This window comes from Vicugna pacos, unplaced genomic scaffold (genome assembly GCF_048564905.1).
Source record: "Vicugna pacos unplaced genomic scaffold, VicPac4 SAC-SAT, whole genome shotgun sequence".
NCBI lineage: Eukaryota > Metazoa > Chordata > Mammalia > Artiodactyla > Camelidae > Vicugna > Vicugna pacos.
In genome coordinates, this window is record NW_027328721.1 from 42,013,730 (window position 1) to 42,035,569 (window position 21,840).

The window sequence follows — 21,840 nt, forward strand, 5'->3', positions numbered from 1 at the left end:
CCTAGATCCGTGTCTGTCTGTCTGTCTGTCTCTCTCTGTCTCTCTCTCCATTTCGCTATTCTGTGTGTGTGTGTGTGTGTGTGTGTGTGTGTGTGTGCCTTTCTGTCTGTCTCCCTTGTCTCTCTTTCCTCTCCTCTCCCCTCCTCTCCTCTTCCCTGTTCTCCCCTCCCTTCCCCCCTCACCCCTCCGCTCCTCTCTTCTCCCCTCTCCTCCACTCCTCTCCTCTCCCCTCGCCTCCTCTCGCTTCCCCTTCCCTCCCCTCTTTTCCCTCCTCTCCTTTCCTGTCCTCTCCCCTTTTATCCCTCCTCTCCTCTGCGCTCTCTCTCTCTCTCTCTCTCTCTCTCTCTCTCTCTCTCTCTCTCCCCCCTTCCCTTCCCTCCCTCCTCCCTACCCCCCAACCCCTACCTTCACAGGGCCTCATAGATTGCAATCGGTTTCCATGAAATGTGATGAAGAGGGAATGAAGTTTAGAATGATATCCCCATGCCATCGAAACCTTCTTCCCCAGGGATAGCGAGTTATTTGTGGTTGTGTTTGTTTTTGTTTTTCTTGTTGTTGTTTTGGGGTGCAACGAGGGCACAGGAGGCGTTGGGAGTGAGGGTGATGTTTCTCTTTCTGTCTGTCTCCTCCTTAGGAAGGATTTTAAGAGGAGGGAGGACTCACAGAAATCTACCATCTCGTCTCGTACTGCAGCTGTGTTTGAGCTTCCTATACGATCTGGGCGGAACACTCCCCACCCTCACCTCAAGCCGCCATCGCCGCCCCCTCAGCCCCCAGCACCCCCGTCCAGTCCCGCGCTTGGGGCGGTGGTTGGGCATGGGGGGATGTTGGCGGGGTGGTCGTTGGTGGGGGTTGGGGTGGTGGAGGAAACCGGAAAACAGACCACTGTGGCACGTGGCTGACTGGGGCTTCAGGGTGAAGGAGGATGAATAAAATGGCCGGAATTAGGCTAACGGATTGCTTCGTTTTTGGGCGGGGGGGGGGGGGAGAGGAGGGGAGGATCATTAGGTCATTCATTCATTCATTCATTTGCTTGGGGGGGGGTGTCATTCGGTTTCTTATGCTCGCCCTTAAAACGGTCGACTCTTCTGACTGACCGGTTGCTGCTCACGGTTCCAGGCCCGTTGTTGAAACTGGAAGCTATCGATCTTACTGTTTCTACTGTATTTCAGTCATTGCAAGTCATCATCGTGCTGGGTCTCTGAGTCCTTCTCCGAGGAGAAGGTCGGTCACGGGACTACTGACCTGACAAAATAGCCTGAGTGACCAAGAAGGCCACACCTTGAGTGCTTATGAGATAATGAGATCTAACCGCCAGCCTCTATAGAATGGGTCACCTGGGAGGCATCGTGACACCATGCTGAGTCTTCTGATGAGAAAACGATTCTGTGGATGGTGATCGATGCTTGATTGTTTGAGCTATGGCTCTAGAACCACCCCACCCACTCCATCCCCAAGGTGGGTACACAGTTTTGAAGACGCTAGCCTGCTGTGAATCCCCTTTGCCCGGCAGAGCGATAAAATGACCTCTTTTCTTCTAAGCTCCAAGACCTTGTCTCTGGATTCTTGGGCTCATCGGGGACGGGGGCCGATCTTTCGGCAACAAGCGTGCTTCAGAAACAACGGATGCCCGAGAAGGACACTCTGCCTCTCCCTCTTCTTCCGGGCCTGAAATGGGGAGGAAAAAATATCGCTTCCCCTGGAAGCCGGAGTCCAGAGCCCGCCATCCGGAGGGACTTCTGGCTTGGCCTTCTCCTGGGGTGGGGGGAGGGCACGCCACCGCACGTGTTCTTTGTCAACTCCCCGTTTCTCTCTTCTCGAGTTATCTCTTTGGGAAGGCTCCCACACTGGATGAAAACAGACAGACAGACAGGCTGGTATCTCTCCCTACCCCACCCTTCGCCCCCCAAATGACTGATCTTCTGTCCCATCAAAATCACCACTTGTTTTCCAACGTGGCTTTCTTGGATCCTGGAGGACTGACATCAACTTAGAGCCAAGATGGGCACAGAACTGAAGGACCTTCTCGGCTGGCCTAAGAAGTCTGTCATCGTGATGTGGGAGGTATTCTTCGAGGGACCTATCTGACTAAGTGCTTGACGGCCTTTTGGACTTTGAACCAACTTGGAGATAGGAACTAGGATGAGAGGGCCCCCGAAATAGCTCAGCAAACTCTTCTCCACCCTTAGAAGAGAGACAGACAGATAGACAGACAGACAGAGAAAGAGAGAGAGAGAGAGAGAGAGAGAGAGAGACAGACAGACAGACAGACAGACAGACAGTGTGTGTGTGTGTGTGTGTGTGTGTGTCTGTCTGTCTGCCTGCCTGTCTGTCTGTCTGACGGTCTGTCGGTCTGTCTGCCTGCTTATTGTAGGAACTCTCTGTCAATGGAAGTATAGTTGACTTACAATGTTGTGTTCATTTATGACGTACGGCATAGTGATTCACTTATTCACACACACACACACACACACACACACACACACACACACACACACACACACGTATACTTTTTCAGGATAGGTTATTACAAGCTATTGAACATAGTTCCCTGTGCTAGACAGTAGGACCTACTTGTGTACCTAGTTTGTATAGGGTGGTTTATATCTGCTAATCCCAAACTCCTGATTTATCCCTCCGCCTTACCCCGTTCCTCCACCCTACCCTGTCCCCTGTGTTAACCATCGGTTTCTTTTCCATGTCTGCGAGTCCAGTCTGTTTCTGTTTTGTAAATAGGTTCCTTGGAGTCTTTTTAAAATGGAGTTATTTATGTATGGATGGGTGTCTTGACTTACTTTCAGATCCCACCTAGAAGTGATGGCATAGGATATCTGTCTTTCCCTGGGTGACTGACTTCACTAAAACTATGGAACGCTTCACGCATGGGCGTGTGTCGTCCACGTTCAGGGGCCGTGCTGATCTTCTCTGGATGGTTCCCATGTTAGTCTATGTCCTGTGGCAGCAAGTGCTTTCCTTAGGGTTTTTGTCTCAACCTGAAAGCCAGCCCGGAGACTGAAGGTCTTCTAGTTGCCTCCACTATCTGCCTAGGACCCTCTCCACGAATGTTTCCCATTTTCTCTCACCCTTTTGCCTTGGCATCATTGAGTACGAAAACGCTCCGTCTCCTGAAGCCTTGCAGACTGAAGCTGGACAACGGGAGGTAAACGTCAGAGAAATGGCCACAACAGCTCCTGTGGAAACCATCCTCGGGCCTGTTTTCGGGGGAGCCGCTCAGAGAGTTGAGCCGAACACCCCAGGACATCATCAGAGGCATTTCAAACTGCTCGAGCCGTTTCGATGACCCCGATGTGTGGAAATCTCCTACCAGACTGACCCCCTACTCCCGGCCCTGAATCTGGTTTCTCATCTGCTCCGACGATTCACCTTTGTGCTGTACTTTGGTTGTCCACACAAGTGCCTCTTAGGCGATACCTGACTGCTTGCTCCCTAGGCCTAGCTTCAGAAGCCCATCGACACCACCGCCTCCTGAGACGAGATACTACAACGGCAACAGTTTCCTTGAACAGACCTGTTCTCAGAACTAAGAAACTGGGTCCATGAAACGCAGGCCCCCTAGGAAACCATTCCCTCCCTCCTGCCCCCAGACCGCACGCACGCACGCACGGACGCACACGCACACGCACACGCACAGTCAACAGCCCAGCTTTTAATGTGTAAAACTTCCAGGGAAGTTACAGAATAGGGAAATGTTGGGGTCCAGAGTAGGCTGCCCCAAAATGTGCCCGATGGATTATGCTGAATGAAAGGGACTTCACAAGTGGCCAAGGGGGAGGGTATAGGTCAGTGGTAGAGTGTGTGCTTAGCAAGCAAGCACAAGGTCTTGGGTTAAATCCCCAGTACCTCCGGTCAAAAATAAATGCATAAAATCGAATTCCTCTCCCCGCCCGCCCCCCAAAGTATACACTGCTGTATGTCAACTCTGTCTCAATAAAACTGGAAGGAAAAAAAAGGAAGGAAAAAAAAAAAAAAGCATGATTTAACAAAAGAAAGAAACAAACAAAGAAAGAACTGCCCGAGGCAAGAGGAACACTCTGTCCCTCCTTTCTGCCTCCCTGGAAGCAGGGGAAAAAGAATTTTTTTTTTTTTTAAAGTCTCCCATCCCAGAGGAATCTATCAAGTCAGAGGTCTGCTTCCATGCCCTTCCATGATTCTCAAACGGTTTAGTGGGGTTTACCCAGGTTAGGAAAAGGAGGGGACTCCTTTGGCCTGAGACCAGGCGAGATTCTCCCCCTCCCTCCCGCCTCCCTCCGTGCAGTTGGGACGGGGTGGCCTAAGGGTGGGGAAATTGAAACCAAAAAACAAAAGCCGTTCAACGGAGAGGAGCCGGAGGCCAAGTCAAAGGCTCTGACCTGAGCACAGAGCTTTCTGCATTTGAATGAAGCGATTGAACGAGGCCCTGCCGAATGGATCCTCCTGACGTCCCCGCCCCCGCTTCCAGGAGACAGTCCAGTCGATTTAGGACCCGATTTGGGACCGATCGGTGGAGGAGGCCTGGGCGGCGGCGGCAGTGGCGGCGGCGGCGGCGGCGGCGGCGGAAGCAGCGGCGGGGGGGCGGGGGGGGGGGGTGCGCGGGCGGGGGCGGGACCAACGGTCGCTCCAGCTCTGCCTGCCTGCCTGCCTGCCTGCCTGCCTGCCTGCCTGCGGGGCTGAGGCCTGAGGGCCACGCTGGTTCCTGCCACTCAGGGAAACTTGTGCGGGTGTTGCCGAAAGATCGCCCCCCCCAACCCCGTCCCTGACGAGCCAAATAACCCAGAGACAGGGTCTTAGAGTTTAGAAGAAAAGAGGCAGCTTGATTGCTTTGCTGGGCAAAGGGGACTCACAGCAGGCTAGTAGTGCCTTCCAAACTGTGAACCCGTCTTGGGGTTGGGGTTTCATGCTTCTGTGGACGAACAGGTTGGAGCATGAAAGGGAATCACAACAGGCGGGAGCATAAAAGGTGCTCATGATCAACAAGGGTCTCTGATAAAACTTCCTCCTAAATCTGGATGAGTGTCTGGTAACATGGGACCTCCTGGTGGTCTAGTAGGTCATCAGCCCGTGACCTTCTTTCTCTGGTCAGACTCACCCGGCGGCACCAGCGCCACGGAGGAACTCGGGGTGGGGGGGTGGGAGGGGGCTGGTCGTTCTCCTGAGCTTATCCTCCCGTGACTCCCTTCCTGGGGAAAGACTCAGACGTCAAACATGATTGTCAATTTGAACGATCAGAGGAAGGTCCAATCAAACAGTTAGAATCGACAACTTTAGCTGCTTTGAACAGTGGGCCTGGGGCTGGGAGCGGTGTCTGGTCAGTCGAGTTTGCTGATCGTTCTAAAAGCAAGCAGTAAGCATAAAGCCCAAAATTGGCTTAGCCTAAGTGCGGCCACTTCATGATTCCTCCTTCACTGGGGGCCGAGGCGTGGGGGAGGGCGGGGGTGGGGGACACGACTGAGGTGGCGACGAACTTCTCCGTGAATGCTCGGAGCCGAACTGCTCTCTGGGCCTAGGTCCAAAAAAGGCCTGAGTCTCAGCTATGACAGGTTCTCTCTCTTTCTGGGCACATGGACTGACTCGCCCCGCATCCTCCCATCCTGTCAGACCCTTCGGACACGCACCTCCACCCGAGGAGTTCTTTGGCCTCGTCCAGAAAAAACAAACACACGCACGAACAAAACCAACCGAGCACACAGAAACCCTGATGATCTCCTTGGACCCCATTCACTTCGGAGAGTCCCTCTCGTAGAAATCCCCTCAGCTCGATGATTTCACCATAGCCGCCTCCCTTTCTCTGCCGCAGTGACCCCCACCCCCACCCCCACCCCTGCGTGGGCCCTGTCCCTCTACCTATCAAAAACCAAACCCCAGGAGAAAAGAAAATCAGAATGCTGCTTTGAGCCACTGGATCTGTGAAAGGAACCAAACAGAAAGCCGAAATAACCAAACCAGCCGAACACCAAAAGCGAACAGACAGATACCCCAGAAAGAAGGGCACGCTGACCCTGGCCCCTTTCCTTCCTGGAATCAGGACATAACATACATCTACACCCCCCCCCCCCCTCCCCGGCCAGGGCCTGTCTTTGCTCAACCCAATAGAAGAGCATTTATGTTTTGCCAGTTTTCTGGGTCCTTCTTTGTTTCATAAAACTGAGAAGAAATACGTGTGGAAGTTCTCTCCTATGAATTGAACAGACTGAAGATCCTTTAAATAACCAAATGAGGTGGAAGTGCCAAGAGTACCATACGGGAACACACCGAGACACATCATCATCAAATTGACCAAAATTAAGGGTAAGGAGAAAATATTAAAATGAGCGAGAGAAAAGCAACAAATAACATACAAGGGAACTCCCGTAAGGTTATCAGCTGATTTTTCAGCAGAAACTCTACAGGCCAGAAGTGGGTGGCACAACATATTTAAAGTGATGAAAGGGGAAAAGTGACAGCCAAGAATACTCTACTCAGCAAGGCTCTCGTTCAGATTTGAGGGAGAAATCAAAAGCTTCACAGATAAACGAAAGCTACAAGATTTCAGCACCATCAAGCCGGCTTTACAAGGAATGTTAAAGGATCGTCTCAAGTCATCAAACCCTAAGAAAAGAGAACAAAAACATGACAGAGAAAGGGAGGGAGGGAGTGGGGAGAGAGAGAGAAAGAGAGAGAGAGAGAGGGAGAGAGAGAGAGAGAGGAGACCTACAAAAGATGGCTTTGCCTGTTTAGGGTCTTCCATTGTTCCTTATACATTTTGAAATTGTTTGTTCTAGTTCTGTGAGGAATGTCGTGAGTATTTTGACAGGGGTTGCACGGAACCTGCGGATTGCTTTGGGTAGTGTGGCCATTTTGATAGTATTGATTCTGCCAATGCAAGAGCACAAGACAGCTTTCCATTTCTTTGTGTCATTTCAGATTCTGGAGTATAGGTAACCTCCTCGATTAAGTTTATTTCTAGGCATTTTACTGTTTTTGACGCAATGGAAGTGTTTATCCCAGTTATAAAATTCTGGTTTTTAAAGTGGAGGAGGGGAAAAAAAAAAAAAAAAAAAAAGGAAAGGAAAGGCCACAAATGGCAAAATATCCTTCTTTCTTACGGGTGAATTGTATTCCATTCCGTGTGTGTATATGTGTGTGTGTGTGTGTGTGTGTGTGTGTGTGTGTGTGTGTGTGTGTGTGTCCCCTCTTTTTATCTATTCAAATATTGATGTGCACTTAGGATGCTTCCGTATCTTGGCCATTATAAATGATGTTGCTGTTAATAGCAGGGTGTGTGTATCTTTTTGAATTCATCCTTATTTTGCGGTTGGCTTTATTCCTTTGATAACTATGTAAGTTTAAAAAGCTAAAGCGCTAAACCTTCCTGGAAACAATGAACAGTACATATATGTAAATTAAAAAATATGTGTGCAGTAAAAAATTAAAAAATAAATACATGAATAAAAAAGAAAGAAAGACAAGGAAATTAGCTATCAAGCCATGAAAGACATGGAAGAAACTTAGAAGACATCTTACTAAATCAAAGAAACCGGTCTGAAAATGTTACCAACTGGACAATTCCAACCAAAGGACATCCTGGAAAAGGCAAAGCTCTAGAAACAATAAAAAGATCGTGGTATCCAGGGGTTTGGGGAGAGGGAGGGAAGGAGGAATGAACAGATACAGCGTGTGGGATTTTTTTAAGGCGATGAAATTATTCCGTCGGATACCATAGTGGTGGCTACATGTCATTATGCATTTGTCAAAACCCATAGAACGTACGACATCAAGAGTGAACCGTCATGTAAACTATGGACTTTGATTGATAATAGCGTGTCCATGTCGGACCATCAGTTTGACCAAATAGGCCACACTGATGAGGGATGTTGAGGGGAGGGGAGGATATATGTGTGGGTGGGGAGGGCTGTGTGAGAACTCTCTGTATTTTCTGCTCAATTCTGCTGTGAGCCTGAAACTGCTCTAGGAAATAAAGTCTATTAATCAAAAAACAAAAACAAGAACAAACACAACGAAACAAAACAAAACAGCCAAATGAGGTGAACCAGGATTCAGTCATCCAAAATGGAGCTGGACGGCCAGTGGGAGGAACTTGGTTACAGACATAGTCTTGTTTCGGGGAGGGGCACGTTGTCCCCTCCCTCTACACATCTTGAGTCCTCTGGGCTGGACTGATCCAAAAATGGACCCCAGACGGATCGTTGAGCAGGAGCGACAGGGAACCTCCTGTCTTTCATTCAAGCACTCATGTGTCCCCGAAGCAGGCAGCTTTTCTCCGTTTTAGGACAAGAAATCAGCCCTTTGTGCGAAATGGACCGGGCTGAGAGACTTTGGTTTTGGGTGACCCGTCTGTGAAGAATCGAGACGGAGTTTGGGTTTTGGGGGGGAAGCCCCTGAAAGAAGTCACGAGGTTGGTTGGTTTTCTCTAGGCTTCCGGGGCCTGAAGGCTCTCAGTGGGAGATCAGGGTGATTTCCTAAGTCCAGATGCAGGGAGGGCACCCTCCACGGAAGTGATTGATTTCCCGCTTTCAGGGAGACAGAAAGAAGAGTCTGAGGGTCCGGTCCCTCTTGCGTCTGCTGGCCGGCCCCTCGGCTTCTTCGGTCACTCTCATTTCTAACCTATCCGTGTGCCACGGAGGCACATACATGTTTGGGGTGGCCTCCCCTGGGTCCCGACACCGGCATCCATGGGGGGAGGGGGGGCATGAGTGGTCAGAACTGTATCAAGCTCAAGGGCGCCACCAACCGGTTTCAAAAACAAATCTGCCAGCAGCTGCTAGCTGCAGCCTTGTCGTTTCAAAGTTCCCGCCTTGCTCTTGTGGTGTTTTCTTTCGTTTCCCCTTCTCCACTTGCCCCGTGGGGTAGTCTGGTGACACACACTTCCAGTGCTTCTTTCTTGCATCTGTGTCTCCTGGGCTGCAGTCCTAAGAACCCCCCCATCCCCCCCCGGCCCCCCCCCAATAAGCTCGTTTCTTTACCCTCCACCAGGTCTCCTGGCTTGGGAATCTCGGTTCACACCATGTGTCTCGTGTCCTCTCTGAATTCATGGGCCCAGCCATCCACCCTAAGGAGACGGAGGGAGGGAAGGAAGGCTTTGACCTGGCGACCTTCCTTGCCGGCATTCTCCGGATTTCGGACCCTTCAGTGTGCCACCCGCCACCCGCCATACCACCCTCACCCTGAGGCCTAGCCCTCGGGGCTCCGTCCACGCGGAAACCTGAACGCGGACGGACGGACCTGGATGGCGGGCGGGGTGGGGGTGGGGGGTGGAGGGGCTTGCTTCATCACCGCCGGAACCGTGGAGGCGACCGAGACAGACGCGTCCTTCAAGAGGTGAAGGGACACGTAGCCCGGGCTAGGTCCGTGCCACGGCATGTGATTTGGCTCTAAAAAGGAAACCAGGGGCCCGTGGAGCCGAGAGACCTGTGGGAGACAGGCGGGGCAGTTTCTGCGTGCACATGACTCCCTGAAAGGAGCCAATCTGAAAAGGTGGCATCCTGTAGGGTACCGGCTCTGGATGACGTTCATTCTCAAAAGGGCAAAAGCCCAGAGAGGGTGAAAAGATGAGTGGGGTTGTGTGTGTGCGGGGGTGAAGGTTGTGTCTCTCTCTCTCTCTTTCTCTCTCTCTCTCTCTCTCTCTCTCTCTCTCTCTCTCTCTCTCTGTGTGTGTGTGTGTGTGTGTGTGTGTGTGTGTGTGTGTGTGAGTGTGCGCGCGTGCGTGCGTGTGTGTGTGTGTGTGTGTGTGTGTGTGTGTGTGTGTGTGTTGTGGCGGGGGGGGGGTTGTTGATGAATAGGTGGAGCACAGGGGACTTTTAAGCAGCAAAACTCTCCGGTAGGTAGGCCCACGATGGGATGAAAACCAACGTGTTGGGTATGGCATTCCCTAAGATGGGGTGAACTGAAAGAACCCTTCTGGGTGTCTGCCCCTCAGCCGAAGTTTAAAGTCCTTCCTAAAGCCAGAAGGTAAAGACCCCCGTGAGCAATCTGAGCGGCCATTGCTGAGGGGTAAGAGCGAGGCCAGTGAATCCAGTGAAAGACTGACTGACTGACGTGGGGTCCTGGGTCCCTCGGCTCGACCCCCTTCCCCGGGAAACCGAAGCCTTCGACGCAGGGATGCGCTTTGACACACTTATGTCTCATCAGAGAAGGTTTCTTCTGCCTGGCATTGTGTGACGGGGCCGAGAAACCCGTCCTCTCCTCCTTTGCATGAGGTAGCCGTCGCTCCCGCCTTGGCGCAGCGGTGAAGAAGGCTACCAGAAACACGGTTCTGCGTTTCTCTCTATACCGTGGGCGAGCGTCACGGCTTTTCCTTGCGTTTCACTATGCAGTCAGAGGGCATTATCAAAACTAAGCGTGCCATCCAAATTTTCCTTTTCCTTTTTTAAAGTGACTGTCAAGAACTTAGGCAGCATCGAGTGAAAACGTTGGGCACCTTCATCTCTTGGTTTGTATGGAGCCAGCTAGGTCATCAGACCCACATCACCATGATTTCTGAATTCTAAGATACTTTCCAATCCATGATATTGTACATTCCTGGGTCCTGGGATGTCATTCTGGTTGATCAGGTCAAAGGGAATGTGTCCCTCCGTAGCACTGATTAACACGTCAGCTTATTTAAACGACAACAGAGGAAATTCCCTTCGGGCGATATTCATTCCACACGCTCAAGGAAACCGATAGGTTGTGTGCCTGAGCCCACACAGTGTGACGCAAGAACGGGGTGGGGGTTGAGGGAGGGGGAACTCTGGCTAGTGTCCGGGACCTAACGGGAGATAGAGTGGAGGGTGATTTTTGCCCTTCTTCAGGGTCAGGGTGAATCGGCCCGAGGTTGACTTGTGCGCTCAGAAAGAGGGCCTTTATCGGATGCCCCGAGCCGACTTTTCTTTTCTTCTTCTTCTTCTTTTCTTTTTTCAGTTTTATTGATATAGGTTTGACATACAGCCCTCTATCAGTTTCAGGTGTACAGCACAATGATTTGACTTCCATAGATTGTGAAGTGATTATTAGGTAACTTTAGTGAACATGAAACAACGATATTTTAAAAGGGGGTTTAATCAACAGAACTGCTGTTTATGATGATCATCTATTCCTAAGAGAAAGGACAGATGAACACTCCAAAATGCAGGAAGTGCATAGGCACAGAATGATGAACAATCTTTACCCGTGCAGACGTTTTGACACCAGGATACGTGGAAAGCTGAAGTCTTAGAACATAGAAATATTTGGCTCTCCATTTGACCTGGAAATCTCCTTGTTGGAAAGAAGCTAATTTCTCCTCCTCATCCTCGTCCTCGTCCTCTTCCTCCTCCTGTCTTTTTAATTTAAAAAACAAATTTTTTTTTTAACAAAAAGTTTTTATCTTTTTGAAGGGGGGACGGGTCGTTAGGTGTCTTTATCTACGTTTTAAGTAATTATTTAGATTTATTCTACGTTTTCAGTGGTGGTAGTGGGGACTGAGCCCAAGGCCTTGTGCATGCTGAGCACGCACTCTACCGCAGAGCTCTACGCTTTCCCAGAAAGGAGCAAATTCCTAAACATAGAGCTGGATGAGCAGGTCAGCTTTTTGATCTCATAGAAGCAGCGGCCCTGTTCTCTGGGGGAACCGTCCTTATCTTGTCCGTCTCGACAACGTCAGAAACGTCTACATAGCTCACAATGGCCTGAGACTGAGGCCAGGGGGCTGAATCAGGTAGAACCTGAAACCAAATGGAAGAAACAAAAAAAGGGGGGGGGGCACGCGGAGGCCTTTTTAAACGTGCACACTGCTGCGAGGGCTCCCTCGTCGAAACTCTAATTCGCAGCCTTCTTAAGGAGAAATATACATCTGAAACGTCTTTTTTTCCACGCAGAGTTTAAAAGCTTTCACCCTCCGAGCCGAAAAACCTTACCCGTCCCATCGGTTCTTTCTAAGTGAGTGGGTTCTCTAGTGTCCTACGCGTCAGCTGGGAAACAAGCTGCTGGAAAACAAGCAACTAGAAACCAAGCTGCACCAACATTTCCATGAGCTTAAAATCTTACATTCACACTTAACTTGCTTAAAAATGCACACGCTTGCTTTGTTTTCATGTTTTACACAGTAGATGACCTAGAACATGCATGATGCTAAAGAAATTGTGTGAGGGGCAATCCTGAGATTGACCGTGAGGGCACAAAGGATGGCAGATATTTCCTTAGGGTAAAACAATGGACGGTCATGGGAAGCCAGATCAGCCATTAACAGAACTTGGTTCTGGCAGGAAAGCATGCGGTTTAACCCCGGGGAAATATTTGCTATCTCGAGATGTCCCAGAGGCAATCACAGGATATACGCTTAGAAATTTTGCATCCCCGGAGGAGGGTGATTGTTCCTGGAAGGGTTAGGCCTGAAATGAATCAGTTAGCCAGCAAGCAGAACTTCGTGCTTCTGGTATGAAATATCTAAAGCCCCACCTCTTTGATCGCATATCTTTTTTTTTTTTTTTCCCCCCCTGAGCCGTAGACTCCCAATAAACAGGCTGTCGACCAGGCTTTTGGCACTCTAGATCCACGAGACCTTGAGTCCCCTGGTCCCATTTTTGCTCTTTACTTTGTCTCTTTGTTTCTTAATTCTTGCGTCGCCCGTCCTCAGACACGGTCCCGAACTGCGCTGGACGCAGCACCCGTCCTACCCGACTCATGAGTGACCTATAGTTTTTAAATGAAAGCTACAAAGTCTCTGGTCATGTCGATCTGCTGGTCTCGTCTGTATGAGACAGGGCATTACCTGAGTTTCAGAGACATACACAGACACACACAGACAGACAGACAGACACACACACACACGCGCGCGCGCGCGCGCACACACACACACACACACACACACTCTAAAGGGAAAAAAGAACAAAGAAAGAGAAAGAGAAAGAAAAAGGCTCAGGGGAATAAAGGATTCGCTTGCTCTCTGTGACATGACCCAGCAGACCTAGTTGTCACAAGACAGGAAGCTCAACTCTCCATGTTCACATTATGTGTTCCTGAGCTTTCTTGCAGAAAATTCTCATGCATTTCTTTCCCCTCACGGAAGTCTTCTCTATTCCCCACAGAGCCTGGGGCGATGGCTCTGCACCCTGGAGGCGCCTGCGGCCGAGCCAAGATATTGGATGATTTGTGGAAGTGATCAGTGATCCTGAGACAAAGCCCTTCCTTTAGGTAGAAAAGCAAGTGGCCCCTGCTGCTCAGGGAGCTGGTGCTCCCCTTCCCCCCCTCCCGTCATGCCACCTTCTCCTTTGTGCACAAGCTATCGCTTTCGCAACAGAGCTTGGCTTGCCTGAGAGTCTTGTGGAAGCCATCCTCATTTCTATGGTACTGCCATCCAAGGATCTGGAAAGGGCCCAGTCCCATGTATGCATGTAGGCACGTGTGTACGTCCCCGGCTTGTAGGCCTGACGTGTTTCTCCCTCCATATACACTTGCCAGAGTTCATTCATGAAAGAGCTCTATGGAACTGGTTTTCAAGGGAACATGCAGGCAGGGAATGCGAACAGGAAGGAACCCAAATGTTTTCCTTCAGGTTGACATGATCTGGGACAGATCCTTCCATCCAGAAAACCAAATGTCAAGGGATTGGTCTCGTGAAAAGAGCCATGTCTTGATTGTGATGAGCAGCGTTCGAGGTGAAACTTTTTGCCTCCCTAGGTTTACCCCGAATCCTTGAAGTTCCTGTGGGTTACCTCTGTCATGAAATGTGTCAGCCAGAAAAATAAAATAAAATAAAATAAAATAAAATAAAATAAAATAAAATAAAATAAAATAAAGAGTCTGGGAGCGATGGCTGGCTCGGTCTCAAGTCTCAGGAAGTGTTCACATCCCAAGCAGTCCTGGGGGGTAGTGTGTGTGTTGGGGGAGGGGGGAGGCGGCCCGTCTCTGAAAAATTGGTGCCTCCTCCACGTAGTTTTTGGTCCCTTGCAACTGGAGCGTCTGGCGACGTCCCTGGAATGTTTAGATCGTTTCCAAAGAAGATGAGATACGGAAGCGTTCGTTCCTGGCTCCATGAGTCGAAGGGGACGTGCTTTGATATCCTTCTGATAGGAAAGACTCGAGATCTGTCAGTGTGTTGGCCGACATGACTGGTATACCTTCGGAGGACGGATGGACCGACAGACAGACAGACAGACAGACAGACCGGAATACACACATACTTACTTACTTACATACGTACGTACGTACATACGTACATACATACGTATGTGCATACATACATATATACATACAAGTAAAATAAAATAAAATAAAATAAAATAAAACAAAACAAAACAAAACAAAACAAAACAAAAGGATGCTGTGAGGAGAAAGTGTCTGTTTCTGGCTAGGACCAAATCGTGTCCGTACGTGGACCGGTTGGGAAACACTTGTGTCCCAGACGGTTCACCGTGACTTCCTCGTGAACATTTGCTGTGACCGATTCGGGCTTGCTTCGGAATAGTCACGGTCTCCGGAATAGTCACGGTCTCGTTCTGAGGAACGTCTCCTGGAAAGCATGTGGAGACCATCTTCGTCTGCCGTCCTTAGGAAACGTTCCAGCAGAGCGGGTGTCCGAGAGCCTCTAGGGGCGATGGCTATGCTTAATGGACTTCTGTCCATCTTCAGGCCGAATTTCGTGGAAGCATGCTGATCTGGCCAGCTGACAAGTCTGAATGGGGGTGATTTTTGGTAGAAATGCACGTCCTTGGAGAGACCAGGGGAAGGGGAGCATGTCTCAGTGGAAACTCTCGTACAGCGTGATAGAGATGAGAATGCGGTTCTGTGTCATCATCTTTGCGTGCTTCCCGCCACCCTCCCCCTCCCCACCCCGCCCTGCCTTCCACTGATACGCTGGGCCACGTCACGCGTGCTTCGAGTTTTCTCCGATAGTTGGCCAACGCTCTTCCGACTCCCGTTGCCCATGGTTCTCCCGCTTTGGACTTGGCATCCTCGAGAACCAAAGCCGCCCTTTCCCTGAAGCCCCGCCGAGCCGGACTGAGCAGCTGGACATCTGCTGGAGAGAGATCACTGCCGTGTCCCCTCTCGAGACCCTCCTCCTGCCCATTGCTGTGGAGGCCGCTTGGAAAGTGGACCTGAACCCGCATGCGTTTTTCAGGCCGCCCGAGCCTCTTCGAGCCCGACGCCTAGACATCTTCCAGAGTGGTGGCGCTCCGGACTCACACCCGGGGTTTCTCGTTGGCTTCGGCCACGGACCTTTGTCTTCCTGGAACGAAAGACCAGACCGGTTTCATCAGGTGGAACCATCTGCCTGGTGGCGGGACTGTCGTGGAGCCCTATGGACCACCCCGAAATGTATGTGCAGCCCAAGGGTGATCTCTCCAGCTGAACAACCATCGAGGCCCAAAAGGATCCCCCCCCGCCCCCGCCCCGGGAAGAAAGAAACTTTGACCTTGACCCTTAGCTGCCCGAATGAGAATTTGGATCGGGGTTGGGTAGGGTGATGGAGATCTCCCTTGGCCCAGTTCCCGTGCGCAGGACTTTCAATGACTGTGTCTTCCTGAAAGGACACCCGCCCCCTGACCATGCTGTCTCGTCATCAGTTTGTTTCCACGAGGGATGAAGTGTCATTGTGTGCACGGCAAAGTTGGCCGCTGCCTGTTCGGTCCGCCATCGCTCCGTAAAGGACCGAGGAAGTGTGCGTCGTGACCAGTGACAGATTTCGGAGCCCGTGGGTGGTGGACGGGTGTGTATCTGTTATCCAGGTCACGCGCGACGCGGTGTGTCGTGGTGTGGCCCGCCCGGCCACCCCACCTCCCTTCCCCCATGGAAAATCAAGAGAGAGTATTGCCCGAGACAGACGAAAGTGCAGCCACGAAACCTAAAAGGATGACCCTGGATGTCAACTTGGAGGTGGCTAGGAGACGGCTGAGCATGCATAGGACCACACTGCCACCGTGTGGGATGCTGCACATGTGTCGCCGTCGTGGTTTTCAGCTCCTCCACCTATTGCCCTCACCTACATCCACTCTTTATCTCACTGAACTCTTTTTGAACTCTTTTTTTTTTTTGGGAAGACAGTGAGAATTTTCTCTCTCTCTCTCTCTCTCTCTCCCTCCCTCCCTCCCTCCCTCCCTCCCTCCCTCCCTCTCTCTCTCTCTCTCTCTCTCTCTCTCTCTCTCTCTCTCTCTCTCTCTCTCTCTCTCTCTCTCTCCCCTACTCTCTCTCATAATTGACCTGACAATAGGATGTCAGTTTTCACGTGTCCAACATAGCGATTCGGGATTCTTCCATGTTCCACGATGATCACCGCGATGAGTCTGGTTACGGATCCGTCACCGGACAGCGTCATGACAATAGTATGGATTGACTCGACTCGCCCTGCTGTCCATGACAACCCGTGATTAATGTATTTAATAATTGGAGATAACTGGAAGCTTGTACTTATTCCTCTCCCTCACCCATTGCACTCATTGTTCCTTCTTGGTATCCATGAGCCTGTTTCAGCTTCCTTGCATATGTTCCTGCGTATTGTCTTGGGGATTCTGCCTCGAAGTGACAACATCCCTCTTGGACTTAGGTCACTTGGTTAACATCATCCCCTCAAGGTGTAGGTCTCTCCAGACCACGTGACACTGTCCATTCGTCCATCCGCGGGCCCTTAGTGGAACTGCCGGGTCTTCCAGGAGTTTCCTGTGGGATGTTTTGAGGGACTTCTGTCCTGTATTCCCTAATGGCTTTCCTCCACCTCCGTTTTGCCCTCTCCCCCTCGCCCCCACCGCCAACCCCTGTTCCGTGTTGCCTTCTGTCTTCTGTCGGAGAGCGGATTCTGTCAGGTATGAGTCCATAGCTCTGTGTCCGCCCGCCAGCCCGCCCACCCGGCCCCATCGAACGGTGGTCTCTATCACATGTTCCGTCAGAAGCAGGCACTTTCTGCTTGTTTTTGGAACTTGCTGTCGTGATTCCAGGTTCTGGGCCTGTCTGGATATCTCTTAAAAACAGAAATGCGTGCGTTTTCCCCCTTTTTTAATTGTTTTTGTTTACTTATTTATGTATTTACTTGCTTACTTATTTACATGTATTTATTTATTTAGGCTTTTTTTTGTTGTTGTTGTTCTTGTTGCTGTTGTTGTTTTTGGTTGTTGTTTGCTTATTCGGGGAGGGGAGGTAATTCGTTTCTTTTGCTGGTTTGTTGCCTGACTTAGTGATTGCCTGACTCACCGACTTCCTTATTTACTTGAACGGAGGTCCTGAAGATCGAACCCTGGACCTTGCGCGTGCTGGACAGGCACTCTGCCGCTGAGTTCTACACACCATCCTCCCCCGCCCCCGCCCCTTCCCCATTTGGATACAAAATAATTTTTTTTTTCTTTTAAACTGAAAAAGTCAGTTTGGGTCTCCTGCCCGTGTTTCATCATTGGTTTGTTGGCTTCTAGGAGGTGGAGTTGACCGAGTTCTTGGACTGTTTAGGAGAGGAACCCCTGATGGGCTGTGGTGGTGCTTTTTCTACATTTTTGTTTGTTTGTTTGTTTGTTTGTTGTTGTTGTTGTTTTTTGTTAAAACCCCAGAGTAAGTTCTACAACTTGATTTCCCTTTGGTGGTGGGTTTTGTCGTTTGTTTTCATGTTTTTTTTTTTTTTCCACATGGGGCTACAGTTTCCTTGTCCACGTGTGACTGTGTGTCAAACACACACACCGACACACACACACAGACACAGACACGGGCACACATGCACACACAGACACGCGGATGCCCATGCACAGTGTTGTTCTGTGTAGATGCACTGAACCTCGATTTACCGAGCGGGTGGCTATCGACTCGCCCCCCCCCCCAACCGCCGCCCGCATTTTTTTGTTTTTCCTCCTCCTCCCTGTGGTTGTGGTCAGCCGTGCTGACGTCCGTGTTCTCACGACCGACCGCGAGTGCGTTTTCCCCACGCGCCCATTTGTTGTCTTTGGGCTTTGTCGCGATCTGTGCCAAGATCGATTTTTCTTTCCACTTCGATGGGGTTGACGGTCTTCATCCTTTCTTTTCTAGCTTCTGGGCTTTGCCTGTCTGCTTTCAAAAGACCTCCTGCATTCGAGAGGACGGACTCCAAAGCCGATTCCTGCGTTGTTCTCGGAGCGCTCGCCTGGTTTCGGTTTGCCAGCCCCCGCCTTCCCTCCCTGTTTCCCTCCTCCCCTTCCCACCCCCCCCCCCCCGCCGCCGGGAACCCGGGATCTCGTCCTGGTCGCTCTGGGCCACCCGCCGGCGTGTCCGTGTGATCTCCCCCGCCCGGGGAATCGCGTGGGGAGCGCGTCCCCTTCGCGGCAGCCGCCCGCCCGGCCGGCCGTGTCTTGCCAAACCCCGGCTCCCTCCGTCCTCCCCGCCCTGATCTGCTGCCGGGGTGGGTCGCGTCGCGTCGCGTCGCCTCATGCCGCCGTGCCGTGCCGTGCCGTGACGAGGGTGAGCGGGCTCCGAGGCGGACGCCACGGGGTCGCGCCGGCCGGCCGCCCGGCGCCTCAGCCCGGGACGGTCTCGGGCGTTTGGGCGGCCGGCGGTCGGGATCGGTTCCGGGGACGTTGGCGACGGCTGTCGGGCGCCATCTGGCTGCCGCTCTTGAGATCGTCCCTCTTCTCCCGAGCGTCGGCGACCTCGGCAAGGGATGGGGCTCGGCGGCGGGGCCCGAGGCAGACTTCGGGGAGGCTGGCGACACCGGCGGTGACAGTCCCCGTGGCGCTGAGCCGCGGGCGCGTCCTGCTCTCGGCGCAGATTGGACTCGCAGGCTGATGAGGGGGTGACTGTCGCCGCGCTCCCGGGATCTCGTGTGTAGGGGGAAGCCGTGTGGCCTGGCCTGGTCGACCAGCATCCGCCTGTGCCCCTGCAGCCGCGGGGACCGACCCGAGCCGATCGGACACGGCCTGCGCCGTGCCGCCGCGGGGGAAAGGGACGGGGTGTCCCGCGCCCGGGCCGCCGGCGGCTAGGTGGTCCGGCCCTCGTCTGTGTCCCTTGGACGACTGCTCCCGAGGCGAGGAGCGGCCCGGGCCCAGTGCGGTGAGGCCGGGGACGGGCGCGCTGGGGTTCCCGGTCGTCGGAGGCGCCTCCTTGGATGAAATGTTTTCTGAGTCCCGATGGACCCGGAGACGTGGCTGGGCCGGCCCCTGTTGGCGCGGGAGGCCAGGGAGGGCGCCCCCCGGCCCGTAAGCCTGCCCGCGTGGGTTCCGGTGGCATTTGAGGGACCGAGACTTCATCCGGACTCGGGGACCGGCACGGGGGCGTCCTGCGAGGGATGTGGGGGAGGCAGGCTTTCCCCGGCCCGGTGCTCGGGAGCGGTCCCTCGTGGGGGGCCCTCTCCTCGGAGGCGCCTCTGTGGCATCTCCCCGAGTCCCCGGCCACGCGGGCGAGAAACGGGCAGGGCGTCCCCGGCCCGATCCCGTCTCCCTCTCGTCCCTTCCCCTTCCCCTTCCCCTTCCCCTTCCCCTTCCCATTCCCACTGCTCCTCCTCAACCCCTCCCCCTCCCCCTCCCCCCCCCCGGTCGATCAGATGGCCCCCGAGAGCTTCGGGGCTGCCATTTATGGGGGTAGGGCTGGGGGCAGGTGGCCGGACCGAGGTCCCGGGGCCCCCCCTGCAAATCGTGGACCCGACCCGTTTCCGGGCGCTGTCATTTTTCCTTTCGTGTTGGGCATTTTCTGCCAGCAGATAGGTGCTGACACGGTCTTTCTCGGTGTCTGTCACCGAGTGTTGGGTCTCCGGACGCGTGTGGGGCTCTTGGGCTTTGTCTCTGCGTGAGCCCTGGCCTGGTAGAAGCTGACTCTGCTTCTGACACTTGAGCCGCCCGCTCGGGCCTGCGCGCCGGCTCTCGTGTGTGCGTCCGGCTGACGTGGCCCGTGGTGCCGCCTCCGGTCTCTGGTGGCCCGAGGGCGGTGGGGTGAGGTGGCGGCGTGGGTCTTTTACCCCGTGCGCTCCCTGCCGCAGGCACCCGGTGGTGGCCGGCACGACCCCACCCTCCCAGGCTCCGTGCCGCGTGTCAGGCATTCTCCGCCTGGGGTCGTTGGCCACTCTCCTCGTAGAGGAACGAGGAGTGGGTGGCGCCTGGCGAGGCTGAAGCAGGCCCTCCTCTGGTGGTTGTCCTCGCCGGGCCCTCCCTTCTGGCTCTGGGGCTTCCCTGCCCCATGGCTCGCTCGCTCGCTCGCTCACCTGACCGATGTGGTGACGTCATGCTCTCCCGGGCCGGGCCTAAGCCGCGCCAGACGAGGGACGGGACGTTCATGGTGAACGTGGCCTCTCTTCTCGTTCTGCCTGCGGGCCCCTCGCCTCTCCTCCACCGCCCGTGGGTGGCGGGGGCAAGGAAGGGGTGCGGACTCCGGCCCGACCTCGGTCTCCCGTGCCTCGTGGTGTCGGCGGGGCCGGGGTCTTGTGACGCGGCAGACACCTCTCGCCTCCTCGCCTGCTCGGCGTCTTGTCTCGCGAGCGGCCCTCCCCCGCGGTGGGGGAGGGCTGCCCCCGCCGCCACGCCACGTATCCCCTCGCCGGGGTGCGAGCGTGTCTCGCCTTGGCCCTCTGTGGTGCCCCTGGAGCGCTCCAGGTTGTCCCTCAGGTGCCCGAGGCCGAGCGGTGGCATCGCTTCCCGTCCCCAGCGTGTCCTCTCGGGTAACCCCTGCGGTGGTCGTGTGTGCCGAGCCACTCTCTTGAGCAGTGGGGGAGGGGTCGAGACGGTAAGCGAGGCGTGGCCCCGCTCCCCACCCTCGGTTGGGGCCGGGGCCGCCTCCTGGTCGTCGTCCTCACCCTGTACGGGGGGGACTGACGTGGCCGGGCGCACGCCGGGTGGGTCCCCCCCTCTGCGGGGCTCGCGCCCGGGCGTGGGAGCGGACGTGGTGGGGCCGGGTGATGTGCCGGTGGGGGCGGGCGCCTGTCTCGTCCCCACGCGGCCTTGGGTGCGTCTCCTCGCGAGGCGGCACGGGCTTTCCCCGGCCCCGACCGCGAACGCTCGCTTTTCGGCCCGCTGCTTACCCCTACCGCAGGCCCCTCCTGCCCAGCCGAGCGCTGACGTCCACCTCGGCGGACTTCCGTAGGCCTGAAGGGGGCCCCCGCTGGGTAGGGGGCGATGCGCCCTCGGTGAGAAAGCCTTCTCTAGCGATCTGAGAGGGGAGCCTTGGGGGGTACCGGACAACCCCCAGCCGCCGCTCCTCCATCCAGAGCGTGCAGTCGCCACGGGGAAGCGACTGCCGCAGCGTGTGGGCAGGGCCCCGCCGCTTTGGCGTGTGGGTTGCGCCGGCCCCGCGGCGGGGCCGTGTGCTGCTCTTTGCCTGCTGTGGCCCGCGCCTCCCCCCTCCGAGTCGGGGGAGGGTTCTGCCGGGCCGGGCCGGGCCCGGCGTCTGGCGCGGGGCCGTGCGAGCGCGCGTGCGTGCGCGCGGGCTTTGCCTCCCCGGTGCGTGCCGTGGGGGGAGGGGCAGGGCGGTCCACCCCGACTTTGCCCCCCCCGTTGTCTCCCCGCCGCGAGGAGCCACCCCACGTGTTCCGGTCCCGAGCCGCAGCCACCGGTGGCGGTGCGTGGGCTACGGGTCGGGCCGCCTCGCTCGGGAGCGTTTCCCCGGGCCGCGAGGCCTGGGGGCGAGCCAGACGAAGCAGGATGATGTGGGTGGTGGACGGACAGACCGGACAGACAGACGGACGAGTGAGCGAGCGGAAGGGGCTACCCTCTGGAGTGGGGGTTAGCCTGCTGCGCGCGAGTCCCGGCGGCGGGGCCGGGGTGTGGGAGGAACCGCCGAGGGTTGGCTGAGGCCGGCCGGCGTCCTGGGCGTCGCGGGGCCGCCCCCACGTGTGGGGGTGGTGGGATCCTGCGCTTGTTTCCCCGGCGGCCCGGTCGTGTCTCGGGATTTCCCCTTCCCTGGGCTGGTGCCCGCCCACACCCCCGACCCCTGCGGCCGTCGCTCTTGTGCGCGAGC

The 21,840-nt window shown here is 54.5% G+C and overlaps 1 non-coding gene across 1 annotated transcript; it reads right to left on the reverse strand.

Annotated features, from left to right (window-relative positions):
• Positions 1-2,860: 2,860 nt before the first annotated feature.
• Positions 2,861-2,969, reverse strand: LOC140692283 (U6 spliceosomal RNA). The gene has a single exon (XR_012067853.1). It is a non-coding gene; the product is annotated as a U6 spliceosomal RNA (small nuclear RNA).
• Positions 2,970-21,840: the final 18,871 nt, after the last annotated feature.